Source organism: Adiantum capillus-veneris, chromosome 25 (assembly GCF_014529385.1).
Source record: "Adiantum capillus-veneris isolate H3 chromosome 25, ASM1452938v2, whole genome shotgun sequence".
Lineage (NCBI taxonomy): Eukaryota > Viridiplantae > Streptophyta > Polypodiopsida > Polypodiales > Pteridaceae > Adiantum > Adiantum capillus-veneris.
In genome coordinates, this window is record NC_140955.1 from 131519635 (window position 1) to 131537091 (window position 17457).

Here is a 17457-nt window from a genome sequence, read left to right on the forward strand (position 1 = left end):
TTACAAGAGAGATACTCTCCAAGACCCAAAAATCATAAGTCGAACAACTTGTGGGGGAATTATGAAAACAAGGCGAGTCCTATGAAGGACCTGAAAACACAAAAAAGATATATTTGGCCGAACCAAGAGAAGAGCCTAGACCTGCCTACATTGCAAACGACCTGATGGAAGACAAAGAAGAGCTTTTGTTAAGCTTACTGAAAGAATAGTGAGATATCTTTTCTTGGTCTTATAAGGATCTCAAGGGTGTTGATCCCGAAATTTGGCAGCATACCATACCGATGAGAGATGATGCAAAACCAAGTAGACAATAGCCATACACATATAATGAGACGTTTTCCAGAAAGATCAAAGAAGAGATCAAAAATCTAAAGGAAGCCAAATTCATTTATGAAATTGAACACACAGATTGGGTGTCTCCAATTGTGGTAGTACCCAAGAAAAAATTTTTGAGCGTGTGTCAATTTCAAGAAAGTGAATGCATCAACCATTAGAGATAACTTTCCTCTTCCAATCACTGAGCCTGTTTTAGAACGAGTTGCAAGAAAAGAGGCTTACAGCTTTCTAGATGGCTTTTCGGGATACAATCAACTTTTGGTTGACCCCAAAGATCAACATAAAACTGCCTTTGCAACTGAATGGTGTATTTTTCCCTATCGGGTTATGCCTTTTGGGTTAACTAAAGCTCCGGCCACCTTTCAAAGATTAATGAGCCATGCTTTTAAATAATATCTTCGGAATTTCTTGGAAGTAAATATGGATGATTTATGTGTACATTCATCAATCCGGGCTGATAATTTGAACACCTCAAAAAGGTATTCGAAAAATGTAGAATTTATAGGATTTGCTTCAATTCGAAAAGTACACATTTATGGGTAGACAAGGAAAAATTCTTGGACATATAGTGTCTAAAAATGGCATAGCTACCGATATGGATAAAACTCATCTGATTGTTGATTTGTCTAGACCGACAACAGTCAAAGGGGTTCAAGATTTCATGAGACATTGTGGATATTACAAATCTTAATGGCAGGAATATGGTGGCCAACACTTTTGTTAGATGCCAAAGAATATGTTCAAATGTGTGATGCATGTCAAGGAGCTAAAATGCCAACCCGTGTAGATAGGATGCCCTTAAGACCAATGATGGGGGTAGAGCTTTTGAAAAATGGGGTATAGACTTTGTTGGGCCAATATAGCCACCTACTTATAGAACCCAAGATCAATATATCATTGTACCTACGGACTATTTGACCAAGTGGCAGAGGCTAAAGCAACTCAAAAAAATGATGCCAGAACCACAGTCACATTCTTGTATGAGAATGTGTTCACAAGGTATGGACTACCAATAGAATTTTTCAGTGATAGGGGACCTCATTTCCTCAATGAGGTGATTGAGTATTTGCCTAATGAATTTATGGTCATCCATAACAAATCGACTCCCTATCACCCACAAGCAAATGGATAAGCTGAGCATACGAATAAAATTTTGAGCTTGGTATTGACTAAAGTGCTTAGTTCAGGACAGACAGATTGGGAAATGAATCTCCATGTATCTCTATGGGCAAACAAACAAGGAAAAATGTACATGGATAAAAACAAAACTCAGTATTTACAAGTTAAAAACACTGACATAGAGACAAATGGGGGTTATAAGTAAATACCATAATTCTAGATATGAAAAAAGAAGAACCACTGACTTTAGAATTCGAGGGATATAACCAAGTTGATTTGATGCCCTTGAAATGGCTTAGCACAGATAGTCCTAGGATCAAAGTCTATTGTTGGGAAGATAGAAACGTCAAAGATCTTCTATGGACTTCTCAAGCCAAATCAGGACAACTAACACCCATGAAGATCATGTATATCTTCAAAATAAAAGGCAAGGGTTCAACAGATCTACCAACCTACCTGTTTAGGGATTGTTATTAAAATAACTTTGTTATGATGATTCCTGAGGAGGTGGAACAAACCAAATACCAAGGTTACTCCATAAGGGATTGGATATTAGGCCAAGGACCAGAAACTATTCCAAGCGATGAACTCTGTGAGAGATCTTTCGAGAGTAATGTTAATAAACCAGAAACTACCTCATCACGAAGAAAACCGGATGACACTAAAGCCAGTCCAGGGCTACATGAGTCACTATTTCCAACAGACTGGTTTGAAGGACTCAAAACATGACCAACTGCCAAGCTACCTGGAGTTGAACCAAATAAACGTGTCAGACCAGCTGATTATTAGAAATGGGTTAGAAAATACATGGGATCTCCCGATCTATATAACCACTTAGCAAGATTTAAGCAAGTGGTAAGAGCGGAACGATTTGCCTCCTGATATGGACATGGATGTACAATCCTTGTATGGGGATTGCGGCTGTGAAGCTTTAGGAATGTCTAAACCAATGACTTTGAAAACACTACCCTTTTACTTGAGAGATAACGAAGATGAATCTATAGTGTGTAAAACCACTCAGATAAAAAGAGCGGAACAGACCCTAGAGGTAGACAACATCCATTCAATCATGTCTACACCATTCAATGCACTTTTACTTTAGGAGAACTGTTATAAATCAGACCATATTTATGGAACGATCTACAAAAAATAGTAGAGAACGTGGGAATAACAGGGCTAATCGCAAAAAAATTGGGAAAATTGAAACACGAATTGGATAACAAAGAGATTCGGTCTGTTCCAATGAAAAAAGTTGGAGAATACTACAAAGGGGACGAAGGAAACACAACCCTTCCAGTGCGACATAATGATATACAAACCATGGCAATACTGGATCGTGGGGCAGGCATAGCAATAGCCATGAAAGCAATATGGGAATCATGGGGACAACCAACCATTAGACAAACTCGAATGAAATTGCAATTGGTTGATGGACATATCAAAGACCCTTAGGACTGCTTGAAAACGTGATAGTTAATTCCTGTGGAATTAATTATCAACACACTTTTGCAATAGTGGACTTTGGAAGGAAACTCAATTATGAAATCATCTTGGGAAGACCTTTCATACGACAAGTATAGCTTATCCAGGATTGGGGAAACAATTACCTGTATTTGAAGCAAGTGGGATCCATAGCAAGGGTTAATCTAAAAGATCACACTTATAGAGATGTCATGAGAATGCCCATACAAGAATTTGACTCAATCTCTTTGACTGAAACTAAGCTTCCATCTTGGTTGAACAAAGACACACCTATTTGGATGCGCGGAGCCTCTGAAAACGGGAGTGTAAAACGAGAAGAATGTATCTTAGAAAGGGATTGCACAGATGAAGCCTATGTACCTGAATCCTATCCAGAGCATTTGTTTGAGCCATTTCAGTGGACTAAAATTTTAGCAACAATGGATGTATGTGTAAATACGTCTATACCTACTTAATTTTGCAATGAATATGGCTATGACATAATTCCCATACAAATGATCTCAACCCTTCACATTGAAGACGAAATTCAAGAATCTAAGGACATAATGAAGGCTCAACAAGTCTTTTCAGACCTCTACTATGATGCAACAGATGAGTTAGAAGAACATCCAACTACCTCAGATGATTCGGGGTCACAAAAAGAACATGTGAGAGATCTTATTCTTATTGTATTCTACATATAGATCATCAAAGCTGGATAGGATCTGCAAACCCTACTTAAGCATTTCCCAACTATTGACACCATATTCTTAATAATATCAGGCACATGTACATCAGCCACATATTTCACTTTGGAAGATGCCAAAGATAACAACTTATTATATGTAGGAACAATCAAGTACGCATTATCAACCCCAGTCTTAAAATAATGAGGACTATTTAGATTTTGCAAGTATTCTACACATAAACCATCAAAGTTGGACCGGATCTACAAACCCTACTTAAGCATGTCCCAGTTTTGGACACCATGTTCTTACTAATATCGGACATATGTAGTACTACATCAAGCAAATATTTCACTTTGGAAAGTGCCAAAGATAACATCACTGTTAACATGAGGCTAACTCGAATAACTTGGATAACATTTTTTGGAGCTTTCATTGTAAAAACACTTATTATTTTGATGAATCGGGAATATTGTAACTCATACTTTCCAGATAAAGCGTGTAATTGATGAGCCGGGGCTACAAGCTTCTAGATTGTATCAACCTGTCCTTAGTTAGAGCTCCCAGATTATTAGTTTTGACAGCAAAAACCTTGGCTAAGGTATAATTGCCAATTTTTGTAAGTTTTTGGATAATAAAACACAGCGTGAGGTAACGACGCTCACTTCTCTCCTTCTCGCGCTTCCTACTCCCTTCCCGGTTGCCACATTGGAGTGCAGTCTGTTGCGTTGCAACCCCAGGTAAGAGCTGTACGCATTGACGTAAGCATTTCATGATAATCGGTATCATTTGGCATCGCCGACCCGCGGCCTAATTTCATCATAAGTAGGAATTCAAGCCTTAAAATAAAAAACTAAGTATAGGCGGGGTATTGGGGCACCATTGCTAAGCATTTAGATGCATTCTGAGTAGAAAACGACTAGGTCAAAAACTCACTGCTGTTAATAATCGCGATTTTTGCACTTGACCTAAAGTGAGATTTGAGACCATAAGCATGTATGCTTAGGTCTTATAAACATGTTCTAGAAGTTTTGTAATGTTCGGATGTCGTTTGATGCTGTAACGGATGTGATTTGTTTGTCGATGAGCGATTAGCTTTTGGTGATTTCAGTCATTTGAGTGTAGCTTAAGTTAGATGCGAGTTCCTTGCTATTTTCCAAGAGATTGACAACCTCTTGTAGACTCTATGCACCACTGCCGGAGATCGAAGAGACCTAAACTAGAGAAAAACACGAGCATCTTGTGAACTTATCCTTTAACTTCCTCTAGGATCACCTAGAGTCAAAATTTTCTTTTTAAAATCGCATAGCTTAAGATTGTCGTCTTTTGCTGTGTAGAGGTAGCTTGGAAGTAGGTTGTACTTGATAGGTACCTTTTAGGGTTGTAGGATTAGGTTATGATTTTGAGAATGATTGATGGACGACACAAGTCTTAAGATCAAGGCTCAAAAAACCATAAAAAACAAGAAAACGAGTGTTTGTGGAGACTTTCCACAACCCAGTGCAGTAGAATCTAGAAGTAGGCTAAGTAGAATCCGAGGTGGAATCTCAGAACATTGCTCTATCCAAAAAAATCAATTATGAGTTGTTTATGTGAAGTTGTAGAATTTCAGGTCTACGGCTAGAAATAGCACCAGAAGACTATCCACCATTGAATATGATTGGAGAGTATGCTTTAAAAGTTGTATGAACCAGTGGGTAAGCTTAAGGACGCATTGAGGTAAAAATTTCAAGAGTTTCCAAAAACTCAGATTATTTAGTTTTTTTTTGACATTTTAGGACAAATTGAGTTTTCACTCCTTAGAGGCTTAAAATAGTTCATAAAAAGAATGTCCAGTGAAAAAGTTCAAAAAAGTGCTCATTTTAGGCCTAAAGTAAATAATTGCGATTATTTACTCTGAGCTCAAAACTGACCAAGGTTGATACCAGAGACTCTATGCATATGTATAAACATCTTTTGTAAAGGCCCATAGAATATGCATCACCAAACTAACCAAAAACTTGGTAAAAATTGAATTCTGTACTGACTTTCGAGAACTTGAATGTAAATTGGTAAAATTTTATTCAAAATCAGTGAAACTTTACTCATAGGCTTATATTGATGTGTTAAACAAGTGTACATGCTCAATTGACCAAAAAGATGCAAAAATTTGCTAGAAGTAAATAGTCACAATTAGTTACTTTTATCCCATTTTTCAACTTTTTTGACCAACCAGCATACCACTAGTTTTGTCATGTTATATTACGCCCACAAATCAATTTTGGTAAGATTTGGATCATTGGATTGAAAATTGGGGCCAAATTTGCAAAGTAAGTCTACAGACACAAAACTGTTGACCATTTGAACAGAATCTATCCAAACTTGATGAAACTTGGCTAGGGAGCTTAAGTTAAGTTTCTTAACAAATCTGTGTCAAGATTGTGGCAAAATATTGCATAAAAATAGTAGGAGTAAATAATCGGCATTATGTACGTCTCCTACAAAATTGGAAATTTTTGCACATTTGAGTATACCACAAGGTCAAGCATATCAAGTAGACCACACAATTCAAATTTGGTGAAATTTGGATCACAAAAGTGAGACTTAAGCCAGATTCTTGAAAACTGAGTCCGTGGACACGAAACAGTTGTTGATAACTTGAACAAATTTTGTTCAAACTAAGTGAAACTTGTACACAGACCTTAACAAGTTACATACTTGGCACATCAAGCCAAAAATTGTGAAAAATTGAGAAACATAAATAATCACGATTATTTGCTACTGATACACAGAGACATACTTTTTGACTTTTGAACCTGTACAAGGTCACCGGAAAATTTTGGGTTCAATCGGATCCAAATTGGTACATGTTCACTCAGTTTCCAGGTTGTAGATTAGTCTTTCGCTTTTTGCACAAGTAGAACATGAAAGTCTCAATTGCTGACTCTCTTAGTTCAAATAGAAGTAATACACATAGACCAGTCACAGTAGTTAGCAAGAATTGTACAATCTTTGTGAAAGAATAGCTAAGTTTGATTAAAACTGATACAAGAATCAAGTTGCACACAAGCAATTTAAAGCTTGATAGAAACTGATAACAAGACAATCCAACGATAAGTACTCTATCCAGAGCTTCACAAGTCTATATGAACCTTAGATCTAGTCGTATACTAGCAAATCAAGGTATATTTGGAGAGACCGCTAGTATAGTATCCACCGAAGAGAGTGTGAACCAAGGATATCACTTGGAAACTATCTTTGAAGAAGTCTCATACACTTTTTCAGAATCAACATCTGAAATGTCTTCCTATTCGACACATTCAGAAACCGGTGTGATAGTGCGATATAAGCACATACTCTCTTTTTATAAGACTAATCGCCATGGAGCTTAGGTTTACCTGGATCCTAATGAAGAGTATGCCATTCACATTGATGACCATGACATAGAGTTTTAAGAGGAAATAAGGGCAAACAAACAAGGAAAAATGTACATGGATAAAAATAGAACTCAGTATTTACAAGTTGGAAATTCTGACGTGATAGACAAATGGGGGTTAGAAGTAAATACCACAATTCCAGATATGGCAGCAAAAGAAGGACCACAGACTTTAGAATTTGAGGGATACGATCAGGTAGATTTGAATCCGTCCAAACGGCTTAGCACAGATAATCCTACGATCGGAGTCTAGTGTTGGGAGGATAGAAACGTTAAATATCTTCTATGGACTTCTCATGCCAAATCAGGATAGTTAACGCCCATGAAGATAATCTATATATTTTAAATCAAAGACAAAGGCTTAGCGGACCTACCAACCTACCTGTTTAGGGATTGTTATAACAATAATTTTGTTATGATGAGTGCTGAAGAGGTGGAACAAACCAAATACCAAGGGTACTCCATAAGGGATTGGATATTAGGCCAAGGACTAGAAATTATTCCAAGAGATGAACTTCATGAGAGATCTTTTGAGAGTAATGTTAAAAAACCAAAAACTACCTCATCATGAAGAAAACCGGGTGACATTAAAGCCAGTCCAGGGCTACATGAGTCACTATTTCCAATAGATTGGTTTGTAGGACTTGGAACAGGACCAACTGTCAGGAGACCGGGAGTTGAACCAAATAAACATGTAAGACCAGCTACTTTTAAGAAATGGGTGAGAAAATACAGTGGATCTGGGGATCCATATGACCACTTAGCAAGCTTTAAGCAAGTGCTAGGAGCACAAATCATATTTGATTTCCATACTCAATTCGAGGGACTTCGAATGACATTAGAAGGAAAATCACTGACATGGTTCCAAAACATTCCACCAAGGTCAATCATGGACTTAGATACATTAGCTCAAGGATTTGTAGCTGCATGTTCCAAAACGGAAATCAAACACAATACTGTAGCTCAAATCTATAGCTTCAAACATAAACAAGGTGAGTTTGTTAGGGATTGTGCAACTAGAATGAATCAATACATTGGAAGATGCCCAGAACTAGAGATACCTGCAGAAAAAGGCTAGTATCATTGTTTCTAGAGGCACTGCTAAACGAAGAACTTCATGCTATATTGTATAGCAAGAAATATATGACCCTAGAAGAGTGTGTGTCAGATGCTATTGACTTAGGAGACAATTGTGCTATTTTCAATGAAGAAGATGTCCCTAAGGATAACCAAAGCGAGAACACAACATCCACCAAATCAGCACAAGTGGGAGCAACTGCTGCAACACCGCTTATAGCCATAGAAGACATGCTTAAAAGGATGAATGAAATGATGAGTAACATGCAAAAAGCACCTATGAAGGGACCAGGACAAGGGATACACCTCAAAAGGGATAACGAATTAGGCCGCAAAAATGGTGTGCAATTGAGGTAAATGGATCAACCATGAGACCAATGAGTGCTATTATCGATCAAATTATGATGGGAATGTTCAATACGTGTCCATGAGTCCACAAGGACAATCCATGTACAGATATTAGCATAATATGGCCCCTGCTCAAAGACCACCGATGGGTATGGAAAGACCTCAACCCGTGGTGGGTGAACAACCTCCATATCCAGGACAGAATGCAGTACCTGTAAAGTACATGCATTTAGAGGGAATTATAGATGAACAAGCACTAGTGCCTGTTACACCTTATACTGAGCCTAGTCCTTCTACAATAATGGTAGAAGGAGATTGGTATAATTCACATCCACCACCAATGGAAGAACCTGTGACTTATACTACCCGGAGCTTGCATCGATGTACTATGTAGCTGATCAAGGTGTTAGACCTCCAATGGTAAGACTCATGAATAAGCCAAGAACTGGGAACTATCATAACTGTGGTGCAGATGATCATTGGGAAAATGAATGCACAGAGCCTGACAAGAACATCAAGCCGGTTGAAACTTATTGCATACAATGTTGCAAAAAGGGAGGACACTTCCTTGAAGATTTTACAAAACATCCTTTAGACAAGGGTAAAACAGTAGTGAACATAGTCCAAGTGATACCTAGTAGCTCATCCGAGAATGAACCAATTGTTCCAATCAAGGTAATCACCAGAGCCCACGATAAGAAAAAGAAACATAACTCCTCTGATGATTCAAAGAATACTAAAATTTCATTTCAAAAGACCAAAAGAAGCAGAAGCAAAAGGTATGAAATGAGAAAACAAAAACAAAGGGATGAAATCGAGGAGAAAGCCAAAAAACTATTCCAGGAAAAAGTGAAAGAAATTGGAAGCAAAATCAAGGAAATTAGTGTGAAATATGGAGGATCAATTTTGGTAGAATTTTTTTTGGATCCAATCAACGCAACCTTGGAAGCTTATAAAGGTTATCAAAATTTGGTAAGAATTACTCAAGAGATGCTGGAAAAACAAAAACCTAAGCTCGAGAGTATGGCAAAACCTGAGGAGCTTGTGGTAGGAACTAGTAAAGAGAAATCAATAGTGGTGGTAGAACCCCACCTTGAAACAAAAGAGCCAAAACTCATAGTGCCTGACAGTGAAGATGGCTTGGAGGGAATTCCATTTGTAGAAAAATACTCGCCAGGACACTTATGGTAAAAATTTAGAGAGATTAATGATGGGAGCCTAACTCTAAAGTCAGCCCCTTTAGAGGAAGTTTGGTTAGGCAATCTACCTCCTGATATGGACATTGATGTACAATCCTTGTATGGGGATTGCGACTCTGAAGCTTCAGTAATGTCTAGACCATTAACTTTGAAAACACTACCCTCTTACTTGGGAGATAATGAAGATGAATCCATAGTGTGTAAGACCACTCAGACAAAAAAAGCGAAACAGATCCTAGAGGTAGACAACATCCATTCAATCATGTCTACACCCATTCAATGCACTCTTACTTTAGGAGAACTGTTAAAAATCAGACCATGTTTATGGAATGATTTATAGAAAACTCTAGAGAAGGTGAGAATAATAGGGCTAGTCGCAAAAAAATTCGAAAAATTAAAACACGAATTGGATAACAAAGAGATTCGGTTTGTTCAAATGAACAAAGTTGGAGAATACTACAAAGGGGAAGAAGGAAACACAACCCTTCCAGTGAGATATAATGATATACAAACCATGGAAATACTGGATAGTGGGGCAGGCATAGCCATAGCCATGAAAGTAGTATGGAAATCATGGGGACAACCGGCTATTAGACAAATTGAATGAAATTGCAATTGGCTGATGGACATATCGAAAGACCCTTAGGACTGCTTGAAAAAGTGATAGTTAATTCCTATGGAATTGATAATCAACACACTTTTGTAATAATGGACTTTGGAAAGAAACTCAATTATGAAATCATCTTGGGAAGGCCTTTCGTGCGAAAGTACAATTTATCCAGGATTTGGGAAACAATTATCTGTACTTCAAGCAAGTGGGATCCATAAAAAGGCTTAATCTAAAAGATCACACTTATAGAGATGTCATGAGAATGCTCATACAAGAATTTGACTCAATCTCTTTGATTGAAACTAAGCTTCCATCTTGGTTGAACAAAGACATACCTATTTGGATGTGCGGAGCCTTAGAAAACGGGAGTGTAGAGAAGAATGTATCTTAGAAAGAGATTGTACAGATGAAGCCTATGTACCTAAACCCTTTCCAAAGCATTTATTTGAGACATTTGAGTGGACTCAAATTTTAGCAACAATGGATGTATGTGTAAATACGTCAATGCCTACTCAATTTTGCAATGACCATGGCTATGACATAATTCCCACACAAATGATCTCAACCCTTCACATTGGAGACACAATTCAAGAATCTAAGGACTTAATGAAGGCTCAACAAGTCTTTTTAGACTTCTACTATCATGCAACATATGAGTTAGAAGAACATCCAACTACCTCAAATAATTCGGGGTTAAAAAAAAAAACATGTGAGAGCTAAACTACTCATGAAAGGAGGGGAGGAAAAGTTTTTTGACTTTCCAAACCAGAAACCGAGTAGAAAGAAATGGTATAGAAGGACAAGAGACACGAGAAACTTGAAAGCTAGACCTATGCCATCAGTCTTCAGTAGAACACAGTTTCTGATGTAGATAGATGCACATGATTGTGTCAAAGGCAAAATCATTGGTAGATATCCTTTTAAAAAAAAGCGGGAAATATCAAAATCATCAAGAAAAACGAGAAAGAAAACTCAAGAAAAACCTAAATACCACGACAAGAATTCAACCATGACACGAGTTGAACGGCGAAAGAAGCATCAAGAGTTGAAGAAAGCTCTAAAGGAAATATATACAACTGAAATGGAAACCACTGAGGAGGAAGGTAAAGATGTAATGAGTATTCCATTCCATTACAAGAAATATACTCTCCAAGACCCAAAAATCATAGTGGAACAACCTGTGGGGGAACTATGAAAACAAGGCGAGTCCTACGAAGGACCTGAAAACACAAAAAAGATAGATTTGGTCGAACCAGGAGAAGAGCCTAGACCTGCCTACATTGCAAACGACCTGATGGAAGACAAAGAATAGCTTTTGTTAAGCTTACTGAAAGAATAGTGAGATATCTTTGCTTGGTCTTATAAGGATCTCAAGGGTGTTGATCCCGAAATCTGGCAACATACCATACCGATGAGAGATGATGCAAAACCAAGTAGACAACACCCATACACATATAATGAGACATTTGCCAAAAAGATCAAAGAAGAGATCGAAAATCTAAAGGAAGCCAAATTCATTTATGAAATTGAACACACAGATTGGGTGTCTCCAATTGTGGTAGTACCCAAGAAAAAAAATTTAGAGCGTGTGAAAATTTGAAGAAAGTGAATGCAGCAACCATTAGAGATAACTTTCCTCTTCCAGTCACTGAGCCTGTTTTAGAAGGAGTTGGAAGAAAAGAGGCTTACTGCTTTCTAGATGGCTTTTCGGGATACAATCAACTTTTGGTTGACCCCAAAGATCAGCATAAAACTGCCTTTGCAAATGAATGGGATATTTTTCCCTATTGGGTTATGCCTTTTGGGTTAACTAATGCTCCGGCCACCTTTCAAAGATTAACGAGCCATGCTTTTAAATAATATCTTCGGAATTTCTTGGAAGTATATATGGATGATTTATGTGTACATTCATCAATCCGGGCTAATAATTTGAACACCTCAAAAAGGTATTCGAAAAATGTAGACTTTATAGGATTTGCTTAAATCCGAAAAGTGCACATTTATGGGTAGACAAGGAAAAATTCTTGGATATATAGTGTCTAAAAATGGCATAGCTACCGATATGGATAAAATTCATGTGATTGTTGATTTGCCTAGACCGACAACAGTCAAAGGGCTTCAAGATTTCATGATACATTGTGGATATTAGAGATGATTCATTTACATGTATGCTATAATTGCAAAACCCATGTACAACTTGATTACACACTTTAAATGGACTAATGAATGTGAAGAATCCTTCATGAAGCTTAAGCAAGATTTCACTTCAGCTCCAATATTGAAAGCACTAGATTGGAATAAGATATTACACATACATATAGATGCTTCCAATTTTGCCATTGGGTGTATCCTAGCTCAACCAGGATACAAAAAAATTGATTTCCTATTTCTTATGCTACCAAACAGTTGAATATGGCAGAGAAAAACTACACAACCACGGAAAGGGAATGATTAGGGATGATCTATGATGTAAAAAATTATAGACATTACCTACTAGCTAACAAATTTGTGTTCTTTGTAGACCACCAAGCCTTATTGTACTTGGTCAACAAACCATGCAACACAGGAAGAATAGTGAGATGGTTCATCATTCTATTGGAATTCGATTTCATTGTAGCTGTGAAAAAGTGCACCACTCATCAAAGAGCAGATCATTTGTCAAGGATTGTATCAGGAGAACCACCCAAGGGAGTAGATGATGATCTACCAGATGCATATCTGCTCTCCATTAAAATGATACCTCAATGGTAAAAAAATATGGTATCCGTGATGACCGTAGCTCAAGTGGATTTGCAAATACCTATTACAATTGGATTAATTGAGGAATTGGCTATGTATCAATTACTAGCTGGAAGGTTGTACAAAAGAAATTAAGATGGAATATTTCTTTTATGCATTACTCCACTTGTTCCTAAGTGGAGTAACTATTTAGTTACTTATTTGTCAAGCACATATTACCATAGTAGGACTTCACTTTGCGGAAGACCAAACTATGAAACGGATCTTGAGACTTGGAGTATTTTGGCCAACTATGAGGAGGGATGTTCATTCTTTTGTAAAACAATGTCCTGATGTAAAAAACAAGCACCCATATCTCATGTGACATTGTTCCGAATATCACTTGTTCCTAAGTGGAGTAACTATCTAGTTCCTTATTTGTCAAGCCGAATATTTCTTGAGGATATGAGTAAACGCCGTCAAAGAGAAATTGAAACAAAAGCAAGAGACTATGCTCTTATTGGAAACCAATTGTATCAGAGAGGTAAGGATTAACATCTGTTTCTTTGTGCAAATGAAGACGAATATATTCCCATTATAGAACAAGCACATGCTGGATTAGCTGGAGGTCACTTTTCTAGTGATACCACCACAAGAGCAAGCTTAATGGCAAGCATATGGTGGCCAACACTTTTTGTAGTTGCCAAAGAATATGTTCAAATATGTGATGCATGTCAAGGAGCTAAAATGCCAACCCGTGTAGATAGCATTCCCTTAAGACCAATGATGGGGGCTAGAGCTTTTGCAAAATGGGGTATAGACTTTGTTGGGAAGATATAGCCACCTACTTATAGAAACCAAGATCAATATATCATTGTACCTACGGACTATTTGACCAAGTGGTGGCAGAGGCTAAAGCAACTCAAAAAAATGATGCCAGAACCACAGTCACATTCTTGTATGAGAATGTGTTCACAAGGTATGGACTGCCAATAGAAATTGTCAGTGATAGGGCACCTCATTTCCTCAATGAGGTGATTGAGTATCTGCCTAATGAATTTATGGTCATCCATAACAAATCGACTCCCTATCACCCACAAGCAAATGGATAAGCTGAGCATACGAATAAAATTCTTAGCTCGGAATTGACTAAAGTGGTTAGTTCAGGACAGATAGATTGGGAAATGAATCTCCATGTCGCTCTATGGGCTTATAGAGTTTCATTCAAGACAACTTTAAATGCTACACCTTTTAACCTTGTTTATGGTCTTGATGCCATACTGCCGATAGAATTCTATTGCCAACACTAAGAGTAGCTAAGGATCTTGACTGGACTGGACATGAATTGTCAGAGAGGCTTGAAGATCTAAAAAAGTTTGATGAGCAAAGGCCAGCTGCTGTAGCTCATATCTATGGACAAAAGTGAAAACAAAAACAGTTTTTTGATTCCCATCTTGTTACAAAATTTTTCAAAAAAGGGTAGTCTATTCCCGAAGGAACACATTCCCAAGTTTAAGAAAAAGAGAAACGGACCGTTTATCATTGAAGATGTATCCCCAAGTGGAGCAGTTAAGTTGTCCACCCTAGGTGGTGAACCAATGGCTAATTGGATTAGTGGATGCCGTTTAAGGAAGTACAATTTTCCACTAACCAATGAATTTCTAGAAACATGCAGCAAAGCAAAGAAAGATAAAATGACAACATGTTATTGATGAAGCCCAAGAGGAATCTCGGATTCGAGTACTCAAAACAAAAGCTGCTCTCAAGAATCAACAAATACCTATTCCCATCAACACTTTGGATCCAATCTCACCAAGCAAGGAGGAATGGAAAGGATGTTACCAGCAAATTAAACCACGAAGCAATCAATCTTCTACATCCTATAGACAAGAAAATGCTACAAGTAGCATGCAAGGAGTCGGGAAAATTTGGGTACCAAAGGCACAACACTGTTGACCATTTGAATGGAACAATCCAAACTTGATGAAACTTGGCTAGGGATCTAGTCGTATACTAGCAAATCAAGGCATATTTAGAGAGACCGCTAGTAGAGTATCCACCGAAGTGTGAACCAAGGAGGTCACTTGGATACTATCTTTGAAGAAGTCTCAGACACTTTTTCAGAATCAACATCTGAAATGTCTACCTATTCGACTCATTCAGAAACCGGAACGATAGTGCAATATAAGCACATACTCTCTTTTTATAAGACTAATCAACATGGAGCTCATGTTTCCCTGGATCCTAATGAAGAGTATGCCATTCACATTGATGACCATGACATAGAGTTTTAAGAGGAAATCAGGGCAAACAAACAAGGAAAAATGTACATGGATAAAAACAAAACTCAGTATTTACAAGTTAAAAACCTTGACATAGAGACAAATGGGGGTTATAAGTAAATACCATAATTCTAGATATGAAAAAAGAAGGACCACCGACTTGAGAATTCGAGGGATACAACCAAGATGATTTGACGCCCTTGAAATGGCTTAGCATAGATAATCTTAGGATCAGAGTCTATTGTTGGGAAGATAGAAACGACAAAGATCTTCTATGGAATTCTCATGCCAAATCAGGACAACTAACACCCATGAAGATCATGTATATCTTCAAAATAAAAGGCAAGGGTTCAACAGATCTACCAACCTACCTGTTTAGGGATTGTTATTAAAATAACTTTGTTATGATGAGTGCTGAGGAGGTGGAACAAACCAAATACCAAGGGTACTCCATAAGGGATTGGATATTAGGCCAAGGACCAGAAACTATTCCAAGCGATGAACTCCGTGAGATATCTTTCGAGAGTAATGTTAAAAAACCAGAAACTACCTCATCACGAAGAAAACCGGGTGACACTAAAGCTACTCCAGGGCTACATGAGTCACTATTTCCAATAGAATGGTTTGAAGGACTCAAAACATGACCAACTGCCACGCTACCTGGAGTTGAACCAAATAAACGTGTCAGACCAGCTGATTTTTAGAAATGGGTTAGAAAATACAGTGGATCTTGGGATCTATATGACCACTTAGCAAGTGCTAAGAGCGGAACACATATTTGATTTCCATACTTAATTTGAGGGATTTGGAATGACATTAGAAGGAAAAGCACTGACATGGTTACAAAACATTCCACCAAGGTCAATCATGGACTTAAAAACATTAGCTGAAGGATTTGTAGCTGCTTGTTCCAAAATGGGGATCAAACATAATATAGTAGCTCAAATCTATAGCTTCACATAAATCTATAGTCCCTAAGGATAACGAAAGTAAGAAAACAACATCCACCAAACCAACACAAGTGGGAACGGTTGCTGCAGCACCGCTTATAGCCATAGAAGACATGCTCAAAAGGATGAATGACATGATGAGTAACATGCAAAAAGCACCTATGAGGGGACCAGGACAAGGGATACCTCAAAAGGGACAACCAATTAGGCCGCTGAAATGGTGTGCAATTGAGGGTAAATGGACCAACCATGAGACCAATGAGTGCTATTACCGACCAAATTATGATAGGAATGTTCAATACGTGTCCATGAGGCCACAAGGACAATCCATGTACAGATATTATCCTAATATGGCCCTAGCTCAAAGACCACCGATGGGTATGAAAAGACCTCAACTCGTGTTGGGTCAACAACCTCCATATCCTGGACATAATGCAGTGCCTGTAAAGTACATGCATTTAGAGGGAATCATAGATGAACAAGTTAGTGCTTGTTACACCTTATGCTGATCCTAGTCCATCTACAATAATGGTAGAAGGAGATTGATATAATTCACATCCACCACCAATGGAAGAACCTGTGACTTATACTACACCAGAGCTTCCATCGATATACTAAGTAGCTAATCAAGGTGTAAGACCTTCCATCGTAAGACGCATGATTAAGCAAAGAATTGAGAACGTTCATAATTGTGGTGCAAATGATCATTGGAAAAATGAATGCCCAGAGCCTGACAAGAACATCAAGCCAGTTGAAGCTTATTGCATACAATTTTGCAAAAAGGGAGGACACTTCCCTAAAGATTGTCCCAAAAATAGTCCAAGTGATACTTAGTAGCTCATTTGAGAGTGAACCAATTGGTCCGATCAAGGTAATCACCAAAGCCTAGGTTAAGAAAAAGAAACATAACTCCTCTGATGATTTGGAGAATACTAAAATTTCCTATCAAAATCCCAAAAGAAGTAGAAGCAAAAGGTATGAGATGAGAAAACAAAAACAAAGGGCTGAAATCAAGGAGAAAGCAAAGAAACTATTCCAAGAAAAATTGAAAGAAACTGGAAGTGAAATCAAGGAAACCAGAGTGAAATCTAGAGGATCAATCTTGGTGGACAAAATTTTTGAGCCAATTAATGTAGCCTTGGAAGCTTGCCAAGCGGGACTTAAAGCATGCCAAAACATGAAAAACAAATGGAAAAACTATCCTTGTCCAGATTTGGAAGCAGCTAAGCTTGAAGCTTATCAAAATTTGTTAAGAA